The sequence below is a fragment of the Squalius cephalus genome, assembly GCF_949319135.1.
Source record: "Squalius cephalus genome assembly, chromosome: 6".
In the NCBI taxonomy this organism is placed as follows: domain Eukaryota; kingdom Metazoa; phylum Chordata; class Actinopteri; order Cypriniformes; family Leuciscidae; genus Squalius; species Squalius cephalus.
This window is the reverse complement of record NC_137127.1, coordinates 29,772,231-29,779,957: the sequence shown is the minus strand read 5'-3', so window position 1 is coordinate 29,779,957 and position 7,727 is coordinate 29,772,231.

Here is a 7,727-nt window from a genome sequence, read left to right as displayed (position 1 = left end):
GTCGTCTGCAGAATCAAACACATCTCCAGAGATGATGACTTCTCTGATCTCCCTCCTCTCATCAGCCCAACCAAGCCTGCACTTCACGCCAGTCCAGCCGAGCCTGCACTTCACGCCAGTCCAGCCGAGCCTGCACTTCACGCCAGTCCAGCCGAGCCAGCACTTCACGCCAGTCCAGCCGAGCCTGCACTTCACGCCAGATCTGCCGAAGCCAAGGCAGTATGGCAAGGCATGCCCGCCGCCCCTGAGACTGTGAGCGTTATGCCCGCTGCACCTGTGACAGACAGCGTCATGCCCGCAGAGCTTTTGTTTTCTTTTATTCCGCCGACTTTGAAGCTCCCTTCGCCGCTGGTTCCGTCCAGCTCAAAGCCTTCACCGCTGGTCCCGTCCAGCACAGAGCCTTCTTCACAGCTGGTTCCGTCCAGCAGAGACCCTTCACCGCTGGTTCCGTCCAGTTCAGAGTCCTCTTCGCTGCTGGTTCTGCCCAGTTCAGAGCCCTCTTCGCCGCTGGTTCCGCCCAGTTCAGAGCCCTCTTCGCCGCTGGTCCTGCCCAGCTCAGAGCCTTCTTCGCCGCTGGTCCTGCCCAGCTCAGAGCCCTCTTCGCCGCTGGTCCTGTCCAGCTCAAAGCCCTCTTCGCCGCTGGTCCCGCCCAGCTCAGAGCCCTCTTCGCCGCTGGTCCCGCCCAGCTCAGAGCCCTCTTCGCCGCTGGTTCCGCCCAGCTCAGAGCCCTCTTCGCCGCTGGTTCCGCCCAGCTCAGAGCCCTCTTCGCCGCTGGTTCCGCCCAGCTCAGAGCCCTCTTCGCCGCTGGTTCCGCCCAGCTCAGAGCCCTCTTCGCCGCTGGTCCTGCCCAGCTCAGAGCCTTCTTCGCCGCTGGTCCTGCCCAGCTCAGAGCCTTCTTCGCCGCTGGTCCTGTCCAGCTCAGAGCTCTCTTCGTCGCTGGATCTGCCCAGCACAAAGCCCTCATCGCTGGATCTGCCCAGCACAAAGCCCTCATCGCTGGATCTGCCCAGCACAAAGCCCTCATCGCTGGATCTGCCCAGCACAAAGCCCTCATAGTTGGATCTGCCCAGCACAAAGCCCTCACCGCTGGATCTGCCCAGCACAAAGCCCTCACCGCTGGATCTGCCCAGCACCGAGCCCTCGTCGCTGGATCTGCCCAGCACCGAGCCCTCGTCGCTGGATCTGCCCAGCACCGAGCCCTCGTCGCTGGATCTGCCCAGCACCGAGCCCTCATCGCTGGATCTGCCCAGCACCGAGCCCTCGTCGCTGGATCTGCCCAGCACCGAGCCCTCGTCGCTGGATCTGCCCAGCACCGAGCCCTCGTCGCTGGATCTGCCCAGCACCGAGCCCTCGTCGCTGGATCTGCCCAGCACCGAGCCCTCGTCGCTGGATCTGCCCAGCACCGAGCCCTCGTCGCTGCCCAGCACCGAGCCCTCTCTGGTACCCGGGACTTTTCCCAAGTATTTTTTTGGGGGGGGGCCATAGGGCTCCGTCCTGGCCACTCGAGGGGCCATGGCCACCTGAAGGGTCCTCACCACCATGGCCACCTGAAGGGTCTTCTCCGCCATGGCCACCTGAAGGGTCTTCTCCGCCATGGCCACCTGAAGGGTCTTCTCCGCCATGGCCACCTGAAGGGTCTTCTCCGCCATGGCCACCTGAAGGGTCTTCACCGCCGAGGCCACCTGAAGGGTCTTCTCCGCCATGGCCACCCGAAAGGTCTTCTCCGCCATGGCCACCCGAAGGGTCTTCTCCGCCATGGCCACCTGAAGGGTCTTCTCCGCCTTGGCCACCCGAAGGGTCCGGACCGCCATGGCCACCCGAAGGGTCCTCACTGCCGTGGTCGCCTGAGGGGACATCACCGCCCTGGCCACCCGAAGGGTCCTCTCCGCCGTGGCCACCCGAAGGGTCCTCACCGCCGTGTCCGCCCGAGGGGTCGTCTCCATCCTGGCCACGCCCACAGCCTGCTCCACCGTGACCACACCCACAGTCTGCTCCGCCCTGGCGGCTTCCTGCCTTGTCTCCCTTGCCTTGTCTTCCCCGTCAGCCTCCAGGGCGCCCACCCTCCCACCCCTTTGGTCTTTCTACGGCGCGAGGACGCGCCTACTGGGAGGGGGGAGTAATGTCACATTCACTGTTTGTCATCGTCCTGTCTGCACTACAGTTCCCAGAATCCTCCTTGTTTCCACACCTGAACTCACTCCCTTCATTACCCACCTGTTCATCATTATCTGCATCACCTGTCTTGTGTTTATCTGTGTGTGTATTTAAGTTCCTGGTTTTCACTCTTCACTTGTCGGTCAATGTTGAATGTTAGGTTTTCATTGTTCTGAGCACACGCTCCCTTTTGTTTGTATTTGTTTAATATTGAGAATTAAAACCTTGGAATTCATAATCTTCGTGTTCGTCTCCTACTTCATCCACCCAGAAGCCTGACAGACTGTAACTGAATATAACCATGGTCATGTGTTCAGGACAGAACGCTTATCAAAAGTGTGAAGTTTGGGGCAGATTGGACATTCCAAGCCTGAGTTACAGCAAATTCATATTTAATTGCAGTAATATCATTCTTTAGCACTTAGCTAAGTGTTTGCTAGTATGTTTTAGCATGTCTCTAGTATGTTGGTATGATGTTTAGCACCTACTGGCATTTTTTTATATGTTATTAGGAGTCAAGAACAGTGTTAAACGTCACTTCCTGTTGCCAGCAGGTGGCGCTATGACTATAACTAAATATGAGCATGGACATGTGTTCAAGAGATAACTCTTATCAAACGTGTGAAGTTTGGGGTAGATTGTACATTGCCTTCTTGAGTAACAACAAAGTCCTGTTTCATTGAATTAGCATGCTTTAGCACTTAGCTAAGTATTGCTAGCATGTTTTAATATGTTTCTAGCATGTTTAGAACTCAATGGCATTTTTAACATGTTGCTAGAACGGCATCAACGTGTTAAACATGTCACTTCCTGTTGCCAGTAGGTGGCGCTATTACTATAACTGAATTTGAGCATAGACATGTGTTCAGGCCATGAATCTTATCAAACGTGTGAAGTTTGGGGAAGATTGGACATTCCATGCCTGAGTTACAGCAAATTCCTATTTAATTGCAGTAATAGCATGCTTTAGCACTTAGCTAAGTGTTTGCTAGCATGTTTCTAGTATGTTGCTAACCTGTTTAGCACTTGCTGGCTCTTTTTTATATGTTATTAAGAGACCACAACAGTGTTAAACATGTCACTTCCTGTTGACAGCAGGTGGCGCTATTACTATAACTGAATATTCTCATGTAGATGTGTTCAAGCCTAGCCTGGGTTTCCCCATACTGCCTTGAGCAGCGCGATTTTATTCACGCTGCAAGGTAGTCTGGATACCATGGACTAATTTTTCCCCTGAAATAGGGAACCAATCACAGAACGGGGAGGGAGCAGGAAGACGATGACGAAGTATATGCGACACACCGAAGCAGTTTGTTTATCTATGGATCCAACATGACAGACGTAAAAATATATGCATATTTTTAGGAACACATCTACAAAAATATGCCTGTATTTCAAGTTGATAAAATAATTTAAAATCCACATCAGTTTATTTGTGCCGACGCACCACGCCCTCCCAGGATCTATAACGTTACCAAGGCTACTTCCACTTTTAAAAATGCATCACAACCGCGCGCGCGCGTTCTGCTTGCAGTCGTCAAGATAGATGCTGAGGAGTTGAAGAAAAGAATAGCTAGTGGAGATTGTAAAGTTGTCGACAATACGTCATCAAAAATCAAGTCTAGTGTGAGGCAGAAATTTGGAGTTATCTGAAGAAAATATTGTGAAAGGCTTTGCTGCAAACATTTTCGTGTTGGATAGCCGCAAATGTGGAACTTCATCCCTGAGGAAGCACGCAGATAACTGGTAACAAAGCAGCTCTATCGAACAGTATTTTTCATATTTAACACTGTTAAGTATGTGTGGTGTGCAGGGTGTGTTTGAACCCAAAATTGTCAGATGTAGGCTAGACGAAATTGTGTGGCATATAGTGTTGTAGCCGCGTCTGTTCGATTTGTGTGGTAACGTTAGCCATGTTCTTCATGTATCTGCCTTTTGACAGCTTCGGCTGAAGTTGTCCTTAATGGTCGTGTAATAACTTCTGTATGACCTGGCAATAAAAATGTTTGTAAGTGTGTCTATAATGTGATAGTCTAAACTGATTTTATTTCGGGTGCGAGTCGGGTGTCGGTTCTATTTTAAGCGGGTCGGTGCAGATTTTTATTAGTGCTGCTGTTGGAAAACGGGTCGGGTGCGGATTTACAAAATCGGACCCGTGCAGGACTCTCTGGTGTACACATAAATCTGACCCATCGTCGTCTTCTTCGTTGAATATCTGTCGCTCTACATACGTCATCTGGTATAATTTGAAATGATTGGCTATGAGCTGCGTACAGGCGCATTTGATAGATATTCGTAGCGCCCAATAAACGGCTCTGGGCATTCGTAAACCACGCCTCAAATACGAGAAAATGTACATGTGGTTTCCAGACCACGTCTCAAAGAGAAAGTGGTCTGACGTTAGCCAGGCTAGTTCAAGCCATGACTCGTATCAAACGTGTGAAGTTTGGGGCAGATTGGACATTCCATGCCTGTGTTACAGCAAATTCCTATTTAATTGCAGCAATAGCATGCTTTAGCACTTAGCTAAGTGTTTGCTAGCATGTTTTAGCATGTTTCTAGTATGTTGTTAGCATGTTTAGCACTTGCTGGCACTTTTTTTATATGTTTTTATATGTCCACAACAGTGTTTAACATGTCACTTCCTGTTGCCAGCAGGTGGCACTATGACTGTAACTGAATATGAGCATGGTCATGTGTTCAGGACAGAACGTTTATTAAAAGTGTGAAGTTTGGCGCAGATTGGACATTGCCTTCTTGAGTAACAACAACATCCTGTTTTATTGAATTAGCATGCTTTAGCACTTAGCTAAGTATTGCTAGCATGTTTTAACATGTTTCTAGCATGTTTAGAAGTCAATGGCATTTTTAACATGTTGCTAGAATGGCATCAACGTGTTAAACATGACACTTCCTGTTACCAGTAGGTGGCGCTATTACTATAACTGAATATTCTCATGTAGATGTGTTCAGGACAGAACGCTTATCAAAAGTGTGAAGTTTGGGGCAGATTGGACATTCCATGCCTGAGTTACAGCAAATTCCTATTTAATTGCAAGAATAGCATGCTTTAGCACTTAGCTAAGAGTTTGCTAGCATGTTTTAGCATGCTTCTAGTATGTTGTTAACATGTTTAGCACTTGCTGGCAGTTTTTTATATGTTTTTATATGTCCACAACAGTGTTTAACATGTCACTTCCTGTTGCCAGCAGGTGGCACTATGACTGTAACTGAATATGAGCATGGTCATGTGTTCAGGACAGAACGTTTATTAAAAGTGTGAAGTTTGGCGCAGATAGGACATTGCCTTCTTGAGTAACAACAACATCCTGTTTTATTGAATTAGCATGCTTTAGCACTTAGCTAAGTATTGCTAGCATGTTTTAACATGTTTCTAGCATGTTTAGAAGTCAATGGCATTTTTAACATGTTGCTAGAATGGCATCAACGTGTTAAACATGACACTTCCTGTTACTAGTAGGTGGCGCTATTACTATAACTGAATATTCTCATGTAGATGTGTTCAGGACAGAACGCTTATCAAAAGTGTGAAGTTTGGGGCAGATTGGACATTCCATGCCTGAGTTACAGCAAATTCCTATTTAATTGCAAGAATAGCATGCTTTAGCACTTAGCTAAGAGTTTGCTAGCATGTTTTAGCATGCTTCTAGTATGTTGTTAACATGTTTAGCACTTGCTGGCATTTTTTTATATGTTATTAGGAGTACATAACAGTGTTAAACATGTCACTTCCTGTTGCCAGCAGGTGGTGCTATGACTATAACTGAATATGAGCATGGTCATGTGTTCAGGACAGAACTCTTATCAAACGTGTGAAGTTTGGGGCAGATTGGACATTCCATGCCTGAGTTACAGCAACTTCCTGTTTCATGGCGAAACATCGAAATTTGTCAGGCCGCCGAGGACCCGCCCTTCGACGAAAACTCAAGATCTTCGCAATTTAACGTCGCAAAGGCCTTAAGATTACACTCACCAAATTTGAAGATGATCAGATTAAAACTGTAGGAGGAGTTCGTTAAAGTACGAGGCCTGAAAATGTCAAAAACTGCACAAAAATCTGAGAGGAAGTTGAAAATGGCTGACTTCCTGTTGTGTTTAGGGCTATGCTCCAAGAGACTTTTTTGTAGGTATTAGGTCATTACATGTATGTACCAAATTTCGTGCACGTACGTGGAACGTTGCGGGAGGCGCACTCCGTTGAACTTTTATAGGTGGCGCTATCGAGCCATTTTGCCCCGTCCAATTCTGAAACCTATATCAGATGTAAATTTTCGCCAGTTCTGACGCGTGTGCAAAGTTTTGTGAGTTTTCGAGCATGTTTAGGCCCTCAAAAATGCAATTAAATGCGGAGAATAATAATAATAATTAAAGCTGCAAGCAGCGATGAAAGGGCCCTCGCACCCGTGCCATCAACACTCGGTGGCTTTAGGAAGGCAGAGCATGGTTGGGAAATGTACATTTAAGGAGGTATATATAGTAAGAGTATGTCAAAGTCAGTTACAAAATGTTTTGTATAATGGTGATAATAGCATGCTTCATGACTCAGCTAAGTGTTGCTAGCATGTTCAGTCTGTTTCTAGCATGCTTAGTACACAATAATTATGTGGTTAGTACTGCATTACTGTGTTAACCATGTCAGTTTCTGTTGCCAGTAGGTGGCGTTATGACTATAACTGAATATGAGCATGGATGTGTGTTCAGGACAGAACTCTTATCAAACATGTGAAGTTTGGTGCAAATTGGACATTGCCTTCTTGAGTAACAACAAAGTCATGTTTCATTGAATTAGCATTCTTTAGAACTTAGCTAAGCATTGTTAGCATGTTTTAACATGTTGCTAGAACGGCATCAACGTGTTAAACATGTCACTTCCTGTTGCCAGTTGGTGGCGCTATTACTATAACTGAACATTCTCATGTAGATGTGTTCAGGCCATGACTCTTATAAAAAGTGTGAAGTTTGGGGCAGATTGGACATTCCATGCCTGAGTTACAGCAAATTCCTATTTAATTGCAATAATAGCATGCTTTAGCACTTGGCTAAGAGTTTGCTAGCATGTTTTAGCATGTTTCTAGTATGTTGTTAGCATGTTTAACACTTGCTGGCACTTTTTTATATGTTATTAGGAGTCCACAACAGTGTTAAACATGTCACTTCCTGTTGCCAGCAGGTGGCGCTATGACTGTAACTGAATATAAGCATGGTCATGTGTTCAGGACAGAACGCTTATCAAAAGTGTGAAGTTTGGGGCAGATTGGACATTCCATGCCTGAGTTACAGCAAATTCATATTTAATTGCAGTAATATCATTCTTTAGCACTTAGCTAAGTGTTTGCTATTATGTTTTAGCATGTCTCTAGTATGTTGGTAGGATGTTTAGCACCTACTGGCATTTTTTTATATGTTATTAGGAGTCAAGAACAGTGTTAAACGTCACTTCCTGTTGCCAGCAGGTGGCGCTATGACTATAACTAAATATGAGCATGGACATGTGTTCAAGAGATAACTCTTATCAAACGTGTGACGTTTGGGGTAGATTGTACATTGCCTTC